Genomic DNA, 17517 nt, shown 5'->3' with positions numbered 1-17517 from the left:
AGGATACTATTTCTAACAGTTGGACCATACAAGATTAACGCCGAACAACTTCATAAACAGAAGCCCCAATGCCTAGCTTGTTACATCAGTAAGCGTCTACCCAAACCGGAGAACGAGCTCTGAAGAAATTTCCTTGTTTTAGCCGAAGCACACAAATTCGGAAACGGTAGCTCAAAACAGTAGTATGAAATCCACAATCTTGGCGAGAAAATGCTCTCGAACATACTCTATATTAAACAAACCACTTCAGGTAACAGAAGAAATGTACGGCTTGCAAGTGTTATCATTTCTATTAACATACTGATGGGTTGCAACAGTGTATTGAATTTCCATAAGCAGGAGAAAACGTCATGAATTACAAGCGCAAAATTAAGTTAATGTGTTGGTAAGAAATTCTGGCTTATTGCTAGTTATAACAGTATTATGAACTTCAAGGATAGAAAAGTTAAAAAATTGAGAATGTAATAAAGCAGGTGCCATAGAAATAAAACGAAGGGCAACGATTCCTAATGAGCTACCAGAGACCACGGGTCCCTTATACCAAAATACTCAGAAAATATGCTTCCACACCCTCCAGAATTTTGTCGGTTGAGTTCAAATTCACGTTGCATTAAGACGTTTAGACATTGGGTAGAAGTCTCATTTAATTACCTAGCTCTTCATTCTCTAGAACAAATTAGTGACAAATGTCACAATGTGGAACATGCCATTATACATATATATGGGACATAAATCGCCTTAGTTCAAAAACTAGTCACTTAGTCACGTAGATCAGTTTCTTTAATTAAATTCGCGTTGGGAAAGCATCGACTTCTTCCTTGCTTCAGACTAATTTGTTTAAAAATTCTTCCGATATCCAAGATTTTAAACATGGTTGCCTGTCAAGGAATTAACTTTCCATGTGGTAAAAATAGCTGATATACACATATCAGATCGCGATCAACAACCGACATTAGCTCACGACTCTTCATAATTATTTTCACAAAAATACTTTCCACGAAGTCTCCGTTATGTCTGTAGCCACTCATTTCTCGACATTAACTTCTTATCCGCGCATTGTGCCACACCCCGATCGTCGCGCTTGACCATACGCTACCGACTACCGTTTCCGTCTATATAAAGCGTGTGCGGTCTACTGGGGAACCCCCCGACAATAGGCGCGAAAACTGTGACGTCCAGAATCTCCTACAACATCAGCAATTACGAGGCTAGTGTCGATTGTTAGTAAGACTACGTTACCCTTACAGCGTTTCGTTGATGAAAGCGGTTGGGGATTCTATCAACATAACACGGAGTGGCGTGATGAGGATGCCAGGCTATGAATGAAGACGCTACAGTCTGCACAGGAATTCGGGTGGTACTGCAGACAGAGCAGTTAATCCGCGGGCGCAGACGTGTGATTACGCGTGCCCCCGGCTGGCGCAGGCAGCCGCTAAGCCCCGGCCGTCGCGACGCGTCGCTCAGACACTGGGCGACCCTCCCACGCCTCCCTCCGGCAGGAAATCCTGCAGATCCGGGCCGTTGATCACGTGCGCCAGGCGTCCGCGGAAGGAAGCCCGGCTTACGGGGGCTCCTCAGCTCGGAGGCGGGCGACTGCCGGACCGTGCTGCGCGGTTGCATACTACAAGGGGCTACACAACACGTGGCCGGTGAAGGCTCTGTAAGAAAATCGTTTCAATTTTCCGTTTAAGGACATAGGGTACTTTTCAGTGATAATTCTTTGTATGTTTAGCAAAGTCTATCGTCTTTCTTGATTATATCGGTAGATACACTGACGGAAGAAAATTACAACACCAAAAAGTAATTACTGTGGAGTAATGAAATTTCGGAAATACATTTGTCTAGTTAGAACATTTAAATGATTAACATTGCAGTACCACAGTTTAAAAGACCATTCAACAGCCAAAATGACATAAAATATTTCTTTATTTAAGACAACTGGTTCCAACAAACTTTGCTGTCATCAGGTCTCAAAATCTTTTGTTGTAAAACATGCTCATTTTACGCCAAATCTCTCGCGAAAGATGTAAAGTCGAGAGGTTAATGTAAAATGGTTTTAAAAAATTTGAGACCTGAAGATGACAGCATAGTTTGTTAAAACCTGTTTTCTTATATAAAGGCATCTTTTATGCGATCTTGGCTGTAGAATGGTTTTTTTATAGTTAGACACGATCACCCTTCAGTATTCTGTAAACGAGAAAATTGAACCAAGGTTAATTTAAGCGCAAGATAAGCCATTGGAAACTAGAACTGACGCCAGCCGTTGTGGCCGGGCGGTTCTAGGCGCTTCAGTCTGGATCCGCGTGACCGCTACAGTCGCAGGTTCGAATCCTGCCTAGAGCATGGATGTTTGTGATGTTCTTAGTTTAGTTAGGTTTTAGTAGTTCTAGGGGACTGATAACCTCAGATGTTAAGTTCCATAGTGCTCAGAGCCATCTGAACCATTTTTGGCTGTTTATGGACGACGTGAAGCACCAACTACTCTGTGGGATCTACACCGAATCGCCGTTACGGTGGGGGATAATATGGACTAGGAGTGCCTTGATGAACTTCTGGATATTATGCCACGACGTATAAAGGCATGTGTCAATGCAAGAGGACGCGCTTTTTTTTTCAAACGTCGATTTCTGGTACATCAATAAACGGTCTAACCACCAGAATGTTGAATGCAAGCATTCAGACATGCGTTGTGTCGTACAGGTGCCGGGTCTCAGTTTGTGAGATGGAGTTCCATGACTGTCGCACTTAGTCGATCAATGCAGGGACGGTTAGTGCTGTTTGTGGATGACGTTCTCCATGATGTCACATGCGCGATCGTGGACAGATCTGGTGATCGAGCAGACCAAGACAACCTGTCGACGCTCTGTAGGACCGATTTGGTTACAGCAGCGGTATGTGGCCGAGCGTACAGTTGAAAAACACCCCCTGGAATCCTGTCCATGAATGGCAGCATAACAGATCGTGCCGGCCGCGGTGGTCTCGCGGTTCTAGGCGCGCAATCCGGAACCGTGCGGCTGCTACGGTCGCAGGTTCGAATCCTGCCGCGGGCATGGATGTGTGTGATGTCCTTAGGTTAGTTAGGTTTAAGTAGTTCTAAGTTCTAGGGGACTGGTGACCTAAGCAGTTGAGTCACATAGTGCTCAGAACCATTTTTTTTAACAGATCGTATCACCAGATTGACATACAAAGTTGCAGTCTGCGTGCGTTGTAGAACCACGAGAGCGCTCCTGCTGTCATAAGAAATTGCATCCCAGACCATGGCTCTAGGTGTATGCTCAGTGTGTCTAGCGCGCAGGCCGTTGGTTGCAGCCCTCAATTGCCGTCTTTCTAACTCACTCACTGGCATCGAGGCAGAGCCAGCTTTCATCAGAAAACACCCTGCCCTTTTACGAGCTCTCGCTTGACACCAATGAAGTTGCAAACAGCAGCGGTTTGAGATCAGTGGAGTGCATGCTACAGTTCGTCTGGTTCGGACGTGTCCTTCAAGTAACCGAAGTGTAACAGTTTGTTGTGTCACTGTGATGCCAACCGCTGCTCAAATTGCTGCTGCAGATGCAGCACTCTGTGCCAAAGCGTAGGCCGAACACAGTAGTCTTCCCTCTCGATTGTGACAAGAATACCACATTTCAGGCATTACCTCTCACCATGGGTGACGCAGTGGTCGATGGCATTCACTTAACCACCGAAAGCTGCAAACGTTTGCCTAGCGTTGTCAGTGCTAACAGACAAGTAACAGTGCGTGGAATAACCACACTAATCAATTTGGGACGTGTTAATTAGGACAGTGCTGCGAAATTTCCCGTTAATGGACTAAGGCAGCAGACAATCGCCATGAGCGGCTCTGCAGACAGTACGACATCGCATGCAGCGTCTCTCTTTGGCTCGTCACTTAATCGATTGGACCCTCGTCGACTGGGAAACCATGTCCTGGTCTGGTGGGTCACTATTTCGGTTGGTGGGAGTAGTATTCGAGTGTGACGCAGACCCACCGAAGGTAGAGACCCAAGTTGTTACCGAGGCACTGTGCAACCTGGAGATGCCTGTATAACGGTGTGGACACTGTTTACATGGAATGGACTGGGTCCTATGGCCGAAATTAACTGCTCATTTACTGGAAACGGTTCTGTTCTGATGCTTCGGGATTATTCACAGCGAACGACGATGGAATTTTTATGGATGACAATGCGCCATGTCATTGGGCCACAATTGTTCACGATTTGTTTTTAAGAACATTCTAGACAGTTCGAGGGAATGGTTTGATCACCCAGATCGCCCGACATAAATGTCATCGAACAGTTATGGGACAAACAAATAGTGAGCTCAGCTCGTTTGCAAAACCCTGCCCTGGCAAGACTTCTGCAATTATGGCCAGCTACGGGGACAGCGTGGCTCAATATTTCTGCAAGGACTTCCAGTGACTTATTGAGTCCTCTCCACCTCTAGGAGCTACACTACGCCGGGTAAAGGAGGCCCAACACAATATCAGGAGACATCCCATCACTTTGTCACCTCTGTGTATTTCACGCATTGCTCACATGATTTCTTTACAGATTAAACAATTTCTGCTTCGCATTGATGGAAACAAATTTTATACTTAACGTAATGTCCTTACTGATGTTATATCCTAAGACATTGCAACTGCGAAAGTTTACTAAGCCAGCTCCACAACCTGGTGCCATGTTACCTTCCATTCGTTGCCAGAGCCGGAGGGTTGTTGAGTCGGCATGATGAAATCTTCCATTCCGGCACTGTGGTGCCACGTGTTGGGCTCCGATGCGTGTTGTCGGGCCTCACAGATGACTGAAAGTGTCTCATTTCAATTATAACGCCAAAGGGGCTAAAATGTAAATGCTTGCCACTCAAACCTAACAGCTTCCGCCTACGCAGAGAACGCCTCCACACGAGCCATCGACCTGATGTGTGTCATCCAGTCTCATCTACAACTGGCTACTGTCTCCAATAGCGACTGCCCTATGGACTGCACCTGATGCAGGTACTGATGGGGTCTGAATTGGACCGGGGTAAACGGGTTCCTGGGCGTCTCCAAGGGGCTCCTTGCTTCAAGGTCCGCACTTGGATGCCTCTTGCCCTGAGAGCAGGCTGATCACTTCATTTATGGCTGACAGCATGGCTGGTTCGCAGAGGAGTCTGGAGCCTCTGTGCTCCTGGAGTGCACTCATCATCATAAACTAAAGACAACTGTAGAATGTGGTGCCACACAACGTATCACTACACAAAACTGGCGCTAATAGCATACGCACATAGGGGACACACACGACACATAGCTGTAAGTCCACTGTATTGGTGACAAGTTGAAAAAACCATCCCGAAACACATGTGCTACAAAACGCCACTGTTTCCTGCGCATGTTTCCCGACATGGGATATTGTCACCATGCACACGTACACAGGCCGCACAACGAGTTGGCATACTCTGGACCAGGTGGTCGAGCAGCTGCTGGGGTATAGCCTCCCATTCTTGCACCAATGAATGTCGGAGCTCCTGAAGTGTCGTAGCGGTTTGAAGACGTGCAGCGATACGTCGACCGAGAGCACCCCAGACGTGCTCGATGGGGTTTAGGTCTGGCGAACAGGCAGGTCACTACATTCGCCTGATATCCTCTGTTTCAAGGAACTGCTCCACGATGGCTGCTCGGTGGCTCCATGCGTTATCATCCATCAGGAGGAAGGTGGGACCCACTGCACTCCAGAAAAGGCGGAAATACTGGCGCAAAATTACGTCCCGATACACCTAACCTGTTACAGTTCCTCTGTCAAAGACATGTAGGGGTGTATGCGCACCAATCATAATCCCATCCCACTCCACCAAACCACGACCTCCATACAGGTCACTTTTAAGGACATTAAGGGGTTGGTATCTGGTTCTTGGTTCACGCCAGATGAAAACCCGGCAAGAATCACTGTGCAGACTATACCTGGACCCTTGCCTTGAACTTAACCTGTGACCACTGTTCCAATGACCATGTACTGTGTTCTTTACACCAGGCTTTATGGGCTCTTCTGTGACCAGAGGTCAGAGGAATGCACCTTGCAGGTCTCTGGGCAAATAAAACATGTCTGTTCAGTCGTCTGTAGACTGTGTGTCTGCAGACAACTGTTCCAGTGGCTGCGGTAAGGTCCCGAGCAAGGCTACCCTGCAGTACTCCGTGGTCTGCGGGCACTGATGGTGAGATCTTGAGAGCACACTTTGGGGCATACGGAGGGTCTGTGCTACGACTTGCTGTGTTTGACCAGCCTCCAGTCGCACTAGTTTTCTACCTCTCATAACATCATCAATATGTGTTCTTTGAGCCATTTCAACACACAGTCACCGTTAGCACGTCTGAAAACGGCTGCACACTTACTCACTGCACACCGCTCCCTCACATGCACCAACACACCTCCTCGTATGTGGACTGCTGCCAGCGCCATCGTGCGACGACTGCAGGTCAAATGCACCGCATGGCTCATACCCCGAGGTGAGTTAAACCCGCAAACCGCCCACCAGAGGCGATTTGCGCCATGTATCAGCATTATCCTTAATTTATGAGCGCTCGCCCAGGCACTGACATCGCAGCAATGCTGCGGCGCACCTATAGCCACCTAGGGTTGCCGCGTGCTTTGGTGGGAGAGCCCAGCCGCCCAGGGTCATCACACGTCACTGGGACTCTGTGTACACCGGCGGCATGAGTTCTCCTAAGTAAACATGTTTTTACCAGTGCGTTTGTGACCCCTTGGAGACCAAGGAACTAATTACTTCGACGTACTGCCGAGCCGCTCTTCCTGCAACGTAATCTTGACGTGTTACAGGCCAATAACGTTCAGATCATCACGGCCAGTAATATCTCTTTTGACGTCCACACTGTACCATTTTACAACTCAGTAAGTTTGGTATTAATCAGTCGTTCTCAGAGATGAAAGAAGCGGTGGTAACAGAAAGGTTTTTTCCCTGGACGGACTTTACACTGAAACCCAAATCTTTGGTTTTGAAATCATCCACCATAGCACTCTGTTTACAAATATTTCGTTAGTTCAAATACCTATGGTATTCTCAGAGATAACGGTGTTGTGTTTGGCACATTGTTAAACACCTGCTGTATAATTTCCAGAATGAAATTTTCACTCTGCAGCGGAGTGTGCGCTTATATTAAACTTCGTGGCAGATTAAAACTGTGTACCCGATCGAGACTCGAACTCCGGACCTTTACCTTTCGCGGGCAACTGCTCTACCAACTGAGCTACCCAAGCACGACTCACGCCCCGTCCTCACAGCTTTACGTCTGCCAGTTCCTCGTATCCTCTATCCCAAACTTTACAGAAGCTCTCCTGCGAATCTTGCATAACTAACACTCCTGAAAGAAAGGATATTGTGGCTTAGCCACAGCCTGGGGGATGTTTCCAGAATGAGATTTTTCACTCGGCACCGGAGTGTGCGTTGATATGAAACTTCCTGGTAGATTAAAACTGTGTGCCGAACCGAGACTCGAACTCCGGACCTTTGCCTTTCGCGGGCAATTGCTGTATAATGCTGTATAATTAGTTCTCATGGTGTGACATGCATACTACACACATCAAAAAGTTTTGCATCACCTCGGTTCCGAGATTTTCGGAACCTGTACAGAAATTGAAATAGAGATCCACATAAACTTCATTTCCGCCCTTTTTATTGCTCATGAAAACCACACATTGAGTTTTGTACGACCATACAGCGAAATCTTCAGAGGTGGTGTTCAAGATTGCTGTACACACAGGTACCTTTAATACCCAGTAGCACATCGTCTTGCATAGATGCATGCCTGTATTCGTCGTGGTATACTATCTACAAGTTCATCAAGGGACCATTATTCAGATTGTCCCACATCTCAACAGCGATTCGGCGTAGATCCCTCAGAGTGGTTGTTGGGGTACGTCGTCCATAAACAGCCCAACAGCCCTTTTCAATGCATCCCAGGCATGTTCGATAGGGTTCATATCTGGAAAACATGCTGGCCACTCTAATTGAGCGATGTCGTTATCCTGAAGGAAGTCATTCACAAGATGTGCACTATTGGGGCGTGAATTGTCGTCCATGAAGACGAATGCGTCGGTCGTAGGATGGCATTCACGTATCGTACAGCCATTGTGGCCGTTCCATGACCACCAGCGGTATAAGTCAACCCCACATAATGTCACCCCAAAACAGCATGGAACCTCCACCTTGCTGCACTCTCTGGACAGTGTGTCTAAGGCGTTCAGCCTGACCGCGTTACCTCCAGACACGATTGTCTGGTTGAAGGCATATGTGACACTCATCGGTGAAGAGAAAGTAATGTCAATCCTGAGCATTCCATTCGGCATGTTGCTGGGCCCATCTGTACGCAGTGCACGGTGTCGTGGTTGCAAAGATCGACCACGCCATGGTTGTCGGGAGTGAAGTTGCGCATCATGCAGCCTATTGCGCACAGTTTGAGTCGTAACACGAGGTTCTGTGGCTGCACGAAAAGCAGTATTCAACATTATTGGGGTGTCTAAGCGACGCACAAACTAACGATGCGGACGCGATCGAACCGCGGTATTGACTGTCTAGGCATGGTTCAGCTACAGACATCACGAGCCGTGTACCTCCTCCCTGGTGGGATGACTGGAACTGATCGGCTGTCAGGCCTCCTCCGCCTCATCCATGGTTGTTTACACCTTTGGGTGGGTTTAGTGACATCTCTACACATTCAAAGTGGCTTTGTCTGTAATACAATATCCACAGTCAACGTCTATCTTTCGTAGTTCTAGGAGCTGGGGTGATGCAAAACTAGTTAGTTAGTTTCATGTTCCATCGGTCACTTGCACAATAAATCATAATGATGTGGAACGAGTCATTTGCCCCCAGGGGCTCAGCATTCACTTGCTGAGTACGGGCTTGGCGACCCCGGGGTCCTGAGCTGGGGACTGGTCTGCGCCGCCAGTGTCCTGTCACCGTAACCCCCGGACATGCTTCAGCGACCACCGTACGGCGCGGCGGTGAAACGTTGTGTGCTGCGGGGAATGGTAATCTTGGCTTGACCGCCTGGATTGCGAGGAAGGCCAACCTCTATAAAAACCCCTCAATCTTTCGGTGTGCTCCGCGCCTAGAAGATGCATGGCTGTTGGGGTGGAACAGTCGCAAGCGGGCAACCTCTGGGGCACCTGCCGCACCCCAGTTGTATAATGCTTACTCAGGCACGCGGGGCTCTGTCTGAGCGGACTTTTAGTTCCCTAGCTGCTCGTGGGACCACAATGGACCCTTCGACCTCTACTTTTCCCCCTACCAGTGGCTTGGGTGGGACACTGGTAGGAAAACACACCCAATCGAAAAAGCGGCTACGCGCTGTGAGTCCTCCAGCGCCTGGCGTTGCTAGAGATTTAACAGAATGTAGTAACGGAGCACATGCTGATAATCAGAATGTGTTTTTGATTATTAAAAGGAAGGAGGGTAGCTTTGAGAGGGTTTCTCCCTTTTACATCCACAAGGGTCTTGAGGGAATTGCAGGAACACTGAAATCTGTAAAGCGACTGCGCAATGGGACTCTGTTAGTTGAAACTTCTAGTTCCCGTCAAGTCGCTGCCCTTCGGAAAGCAAATTGTCTAGGAGAGTACGCTGTCGAGACCGAGCTCCACTCCACTTTGAATTATAGTAAGGGTGTTGTGACGTGTAGGGACTTGGTGGATATCCCCATAGACGTGCTAAAATCTGAGTGGGCTGACGAAGGAACTGTTGACGTGCAGCACATTATGAAACGAGTCAATGGGGACCTCGTCAAATCTGACTCGTTTATTCTCACATTCAGTTGCCCGAGACTCCCGGAGCATGTTAAAGCGGGGTTCTTACGTTTGCCCGTACGGCCATATTTCCCCAACCCAATGCGCTGTTTTAAATGTCAGCGCTTTGGGCATACTACGTTGGGGTGCAATGGGATAGCCACGTGCGGTAAATGTGGTCAGCCTGCCCATGACGGAGCGGATTGTTCATCGCCTGTGAAGTGCGTGAATTGCTCTGGGATTCACCCTGTCTGGAGCCGGATCTGCCCCATCTATCTCAAAGAGCGGAAGGTACAGGAGATTAAAACATCTAAGCGCATCCCCTATGGTGAGGCCAAGAAGCTCTTTAAGGCCATGCAACCTCCTGTGTTTTCAACATCTTTCGCTTCCGCTCTCAAAAAACCGGTACAACTGGCCACTGTTGCTACACAAACGGAGGTTGCTAGTGTTAGCACTAAAACCTGCGCTTGCCAGTGCACTTGTGCTGCTGCGGTTGTTTTGCAATCTGCGGCTCTCCCCGCTACATCGGACAAGGCCGTGGTTGCTGACATTGAGGTACTTCCAGCCTCCCCCCATATGGCGCCTTCTGCCCAGGCGAGTCAACCTCCAACTGTTGACAAGGCTCTGCATTCCAAGCCCCCCAAGACAAAGCCTCAGAAGATGAAGGTTCTGCCACCTGAGGAGACTAGTCAGCGTCGGTCCGATGACGAGGCCATCGTACTGTCTGACATCTCCCGTGGGTCGTCATCGGAGCTTATGGACATTGATGTCGACTGGGGGCGATCTTCTCGCCCCAGGAATAAATCTCCGGCCAGTACGGTCTCTCCTCCAAAGCACAGAGGCAGGGTGAAAGTTCAGCCACCCTGATCACTGGCTCCCATATTACAGTGGAACCTGAATGGGTTCAGGACGCATGTGGCCGAATTACAACTCCTTATACGAGAGTGCCCCTTGTGCTTATGTCTCCAAGAGACACATTTTCGGGCCACTGATTCTCCTTCTTTACGCGGCTATACCGTATATCGAAAAGATGATCTGACGGGGCAAAGGGCAAAGGGTGGTGTTGCGGTTTTTGTCCGTGACGTGCACCCCTCATCTGAGCTCCCTCTCGTCAGCGACTTGCAAGCAGTTGCAGTTGACATTCTTGTGGGTCGGAGGCTCACAGTCTGTTCTGTTTATTTACCACCTCCGGATGCGATAGACTCTGAGGCTCTCACGGACCTTATTAGCCAACTCCCTCGCCCATTTCTTCTTCTGGGGGACTTCAACGCTCATAATGTCTTATGGGGCTCTCCGACTACTTGCCCCAGGGGTCGCATTCTGGAAAGCGTCATGATGTCTGAAGAACTGTGCCTCCTCAACTCTGGTGCTCCCACTCATTTCTGTACTGCTTCCGGATCGTCATCGGCTATTGACCTTTCCTTTTGCTCTCCAGCACTCGCGGATTCTGCTCTGTGGGAGGCTGCAGCTGACCTCCATTCTAGTGACCACATCCCCCTCTGGATTCGCCTCCTGGATGAGGCTGTGGCATTACCAGTGCCGCCCCGGTGGCACCTTTGCTGAGCTGACTGGACACTTTTCAGCCAACTGGCTGTTTTGGAACACCGTGCCAGCGTCCACGAATGGGTAGACCATGTTGCAGCCGTGATCTCACATGCTGCTGAATTGTCAATCCCACGGTCATCCGGTCATCCCAAGAGGCGTTCTGTCCCTTGGTGGACCACTGAGTGCCACTCAGCCATCCACGCCCGCCGCGCCCGCCGTGCAGCACTGCGCCGCTTCAAGTGCCGTCCCTCAGCTGACAATCTTGCGGCCTTTCGGGTGGCAAGGGCCAGAGCGCGGCGAGTGATTAAAGAGAGCAAACGACGGTCATGGCAATCGTTCTTGAATTCCATCTCTCGCTCCACTAGTTCTACGAAAGTATGGGAAGCCATCAGGAGGATTTCCGGGAAACTCAGCCAGCTACCTGTCACGGCATTGCTCCATCAGGGATGTCTCCTCACGGCGCCGAGAGACATTGCCCAGACACTGGCCATGCATTTCGCGGAATCTACCGCCACTATTAACTGTGATCCAGATTTCTGCCGCTACCGCACTGCCGTCGAAAGGGGTCACTTGGACTTCCGGTCTCTAAATTCTGAACCCTATAACTGCCCCTTCACAATGTGGGAACTGGATTCTGCGCTGTCTGTGGCTCATGATACTGCGCCTGGTCATGATCAAATCCGGTACAGCATGCTGCGGCACCTGTCGCTGCCATCCAAGGAAGTTCTCCTGAACTGTTTCAATATGATATGGTTATCTGGCACGTAACCTGACTCGTGGAGGGAGGCACTTTTGATTCCCCTCCTCAAACCAGGGAAGGACCGAACGCATCCCAGTAGTTATCGGAGTATCGCCTTGACGAGCTGTGTTGGGAAGACGTTGGAACGCATGGTCAACCGCCGCCTGGTTTGGCTGCTAGAGACCAGGCAGCTCCTTAGCCCCTCTCAGTGTGGCTTTCGGAGATGTCGTTCCACTATAGACAACTTGACCCTGCTTGAGGCCGCCATCCAGCAGGCCTTTCTACGTAACCAGCATTGTCTAGGGGTCTTCTTTGACATTAATAAGGCGTATGACACTACTTGGCGCCGCCTTATCCTCAATCAACTCCATGAGTGGGGCTTTCGTGGCCGTCTCCCCATCTTCATTCGGTCCTTTCTTTCTCACCGCCTCTTTCGGTATCGGGTTGGTAATGTGCTATCGGATTTGTACGTGCAGGAGAATGGTGTTCCTCAGGGCAGCGTTTTAAGTGTCACCCTCTTTGCCGTTGCTATTAACAGTATCACGTCCACTATCCGGAGTCCTGCCCAATGCTCTTTGTTTGTGGACGATTTTGCTGTTTTCTGTTCTTCCTCCAGTCTTGTCAGTGCTAGTCGGCAGTTACAGCTTACGATAAAGCGCTTAGAGGCATGGACTGCAAAGACGGGTTTTACCTTTTCTGCAGAGAAATCTGTGTGTGTTCATTTTAATCGTTCTCGGCGTCTTTTTCCCTCCCCTGAATTGCGTCTGAGGGACACCGTTCTTCCTTTTAGAGACACTGTGAGGTTCCTGGGCCTCACTTTTGATTCCAAGTTGTCGTGGTTGCCTCACCTTAAAGACCTCAAGGTGCGGGCCCTGAAGGCACTGAATATTTTGAAGTGTCTGAGCCATCGGTCCTGGGGAGCAGATCGGGCGCGTCTGCTGCAGTTTTATAGGGCTTTCGTCCGATCGCGTCTTGACTATGCTTGCACCGTGTATGGGTCAGCAAGGCCTTCGTATCTGAAGATCCTTGACGCAGTACACCATGAGGGTATCAGGCTGGCCACTGGTGCCTTCCGTACCAGTCCCATCCCCAGCCTGTGTGCTGAGGCAGGGGAACCGCCGCTCGCCATCCGGCGGAAACTCCTCATGGTGCGACGGGTGTGTCATTTCCTTGCCTGTCCTACCTCCCCTGCGTACCCTACCGTTGCCCGACCGCCTATGGAACGTCTCTTTTCCAGTCGTCCCAGGGCAACAAAACCATTTGGGATTCGAGCCAAGCATTTGCTTGAGTCCCTTGGTGTGGAGCGTGTGGCCCCCCAACGACAAGGTTTTACTCGCCTGCCTCCCTGGTTGCTCCAGAGGCCCAGCATCCTTTTAGACTTGTCGGAGAACCGGAGGAACTGCACTCAGGCGTTTGTTTTTACCTCCTTATTTTACGATATTTTAAACCAGCATCCGGACCATGTACCTGTATTCACAGATGGCTCTAAACAGGGGGACACTGTTGCTTGTGCTGTTGTTTTCCCTGATCGAGTCGTCAAGTTACGGCTTCCTGCGGTGTTTACCATCCTCGATGCCGAATTGTTTGCAATATTGCGGGCATTGGAGCAGATGAGTTGTGTTACCAGTCTTAAGTTCCTCATCTTTTCTGACTCCCTGAGTGCCCTTCAGACCTTGCAACACTTGTACCCAGCGGATACGGTCGTCCAGAACATCCATGATGCCCTACTCCACCTGCAACGGCAGGGGAAGGAGGTTTCTTTCTGCTGGGTGCCGGGGCACGTGGGTATTAGGGGAAACGAACTGGCGGATGTGGCTGCCAAAGATGCATGTTCCCTCCCTCACGTTGTTGAATGTGCCGTCCCCCTCCATGCTGTAACCTCCCTTTTGCGTTTTCGTGTTATGCATCAATGGGAAGAGGAGTGGTTGGCAGTTTCTGACAATAAGCTGCGTCTGGTAAAGGCCACTACGCGACCATGGCGTACGTCCTACCAGTCATACAGGCGGGATGAGGTTCTCCTCACTCGCCTCCGCATTGGACACAGTCCCTTCACGCATGGTTTTTTACTCCGGCGGGAGGACCCCCCAATCTGCAGTGCTTGTGGCGTCCAGATTACTGTCCGCCACATTTTACTTGACTGTCTTTTATTCTCTGACCAGAGGGCGGTGGTTTCCTTGCCACCGGATTTGCCCTCTATTTTGCAAGACGACACAGCGACTGTGGTTAAGGTCTTACGGTTTTGTGTCCTGTCCAATCTGTTGCCTCGGATTTTAGGGAGAAGGTTTTAATGTGCTGCTGGGTGACTGGCTCACCCAGTTTTTAGGTAAGAGGTCCGCCAGTCACGATTACCTCCTTGTTTCACTTCGGTATCTGTTCTCTTTTCCTTGTGTTTCCTTTCCTTTTTTAGTGTGTTTCTTCTCCTCTTGTTTTGCCTCTGTATGTGCGCATTTGGAACTGCGTCAGGCCTGTGTCTTTTAGCCGTTCTCCTTGTTCGGCGTCCGTCTTCGTCCCTTCACCGCCTGTGTTCCTGTTTCTATGCGCTTGGGCGCTGATGACCACGCTGTTTAGCGCCCGTAAACCTCAAACACACACACACACACACACGAGTCATTTATATTCACATCACAAATTAATTCGAAAATATGGCTGCACGTTGATTACTGAAGTTTCTTTTCTTTTAATATGTAGATGTGAATTAGCAATTACTACCCACCATCTTCTACGTATTAAAATATAGAAATTCTTCTACAGAACAGAAATTGTTCTCAACGAGAAACTTTTTAAATTTGTTTTCAAATTTTACTTTGCTCTCTCTCAGACATTTTAAGTCAAAAATTGGTCGTATCAATGTCCTAATTTTTTCTTCTCCTATTGTAATGATGTACGCCAGAGTTACTTTTGAGATACAGGCGACTATTTACAGCAAGCTTCATGTTAATTGTCAACTGACAATTCTAGTATAATTTTGAATGTTTATGCTGTCATACAAGAATTATTTCTTAATATTTATGACCCTAAAATATCAATTTCTACATCTACATCCACATGGATACTCTGCAAATCACATTTAACTCCCTGGCAGAGGGTTCATCGAACCACCTTCACAATTCTCTATTATTCCAATCTCGTAAAGCGCGCGGAAAGAATGAACACCTGTATCTTTCCGTACGAGCTTTGATTTCCCTTATTTTATCTTGGTGATCGTTCCTCCCTATGTATGTCAGTGTCAACAAAATATTTTCGCATTCGGAGGGGAAAGTTGGTGATTGGAATTTCGTGAGAAGATTCCGTCGCAACGAAAAACGCCTCTCTTTTAATGATGTCCAGCCCAAATCCTGTATCGTTTCTGTGACACTTTATCCCATATTTGGCGTTAATAAAAACGTGCTGCCTTTCTTTGAACTTTTTCAATGAACTCCGCCAGTCCTATTTGGTAAGGATCCTACCCCGCGCAGCAGTATTCTAAAAGAGGACGGACAAGCGTAGTGTAGGCAGTTTCCTTAGTAGGTCTGTTACATTTTCTAAGTGTCCTGCCAATAAAACGCAGTCTTTGGTTAGCCTTCCCCGCAACATTTTCTATGTGCTCCTTCCGATTTAAGTAGTTCGTTATTGTAATACCTAGGAATTTAGTTGTTTCTGCAATGCTCTTAATTTTTCTATTATCTTATCTGAGCGCAAATGCAAATGTTAGTGAAAGAGAATGCCACATGCAGTGTGTATACTTGTGTATTGTAGAAGTGGAGCCGCATCAATGTTCTACACCTGAAACGATGGTTTAGAGGGCATGCCAATTACGTTGCCTCTTTTACCTTCAAGACGGTGGTGAGCTTTGGCTCAGAGCATCACTCCTCGTGTGGTGGTATTTTATGGGAAAATGGTAAATTGAAAAAAAACACAGTTATTCGCTTTCAGTTGTAAATTACTATTTTCACTTTGTTTTTCGGTATATAAAATTAGTACTGACTGTTGTTGTTGTTGTTGTTGTTGTTGTGGTCTTCAGTACTGAGACTGGTTCGATGCAGCTCTCCATGCTACTCTGTCCTGTGCAAGCTTCTTCATCTCCCAGTACCTACTGCAACCTACATCCTTCTGAATCTGCTTAGTGTACTCATCTCTCGGTCTCCCTCTACGATTTTTACCCTCCACGCTGCCCTCCAATACTAAATTGGTGATCCCTTGATGCCTCAGAACATGTCCTACCAACCGGTCCCTCCTTCTTGTCAAGTTGTGCCACAAACTCCTTTTCTCCCCAATCCTATTCAATACTTTCTCATTAGTTTCGTGATCTACCCATCTAATCTACAGTATTCCTCTGTAGCATCACATTTCAAAAGCTTCTATTCTCTTCTTGTTCAAACTATTTATCGTCCATGTTTCACTTCCGTACATGGCTACACTCCATACAAATATTTTCAGAAACGACTTCCTGACACTTAAATCTATACTCGATGTTAACTAATTTCTTTTCATCAGGAACGCTTTCCTTGCTATTGCCAGTCTACATTTTATATCCTATCTACTTCGACCATCATCAGTTACTTTGCGCCCCAAATAACAAAACTCCTTTACTACTTTAAGTGTCTCATTTCCTAATCTAATTCCCTCAGCATCGCCCGACATAATTAGAGTACATTCCATTATTTTACCCAAGAGGACGCCATCATCATTTATCCATACAGTAAAGCTGCATGCCCTGGGGAAAAATTACGGCCGTAGTTTCCCCTTGCTTTCAGCCGTTCGCAGTACCAGCACAGCAAGGGCGCTTTGCTTAATGTTACAACTACTGAAAAGGCTGCTGCCCCTCCTCAGGAACCACACGTTTGTCTGGCCTCTCAACAGATACCCCTCCGCTGTGGTTGCACCTACGGTACGGCTATCTGTATCGCTGAGGCACGCAAGCCTCCCCACCAACGGCAAGGTCCATGCTTCATGGGGGGGAGTACTGATTGTACTACTTTAAGTAATCATGCCACACACTCTGTCAAATAAGATTGTTTCATTGTTTTAGTTTCAGTACCATCGATTTTCTTACTCCCTCGACATTCTGTGACAAAAGTTAATTTTAACAGAGTTAAATGATCCGCCAACCATCGCGCACTGCTACCGTCCGACTCACACTGAATCCACCTGCGCCGGAACGTGTTAACGACGCGAACATCGCACCGGGGTTGATAACAACAAAGCGACAAAACCTACCTCTTTCACTTTCTTTTGTTTTTATAATCAAATAGCTGCACCGAAGAAGCACTGAATTCAGGGTCAAATTTAGATATTGATTTCCCAATCAAGAATTTTAATCATCCGTGCCTTAAAAAACGTGAGGTGACTTCTGAGGTCTCCGAGGAGATGGTTACATCAAAACGCAAGGTGTGGCCCCCTTTCACTGAGTGAAAATTCGTTCGCTCTTTTTCGTAGAATGGACGCAACCATTTTCACTTTTGAAACTCCCTGGCAGATTAAAAC

The sequence above is a fragment of the Schistocerca gregaria genome, chromosome 1, assembly GCF_023897955.1.
Source record: "Schistocerca gregaria isolate iqSchGreg1 chromosome 1, iqSchGreg1.2, whole genome shotgun sequence".
NCBI classification, from domain to species: domain Eukaryota; kingdom Metazoa; phylum Arthropoda; class Insecta; order Orthoptera; family Acrididae; genus Schistocerca; species Schistocerca gregaria.
The sequence above is the reverse complement of the archived record's forward strand: the minus strand, read 5'-3'. Positions refer to the sequence as shown.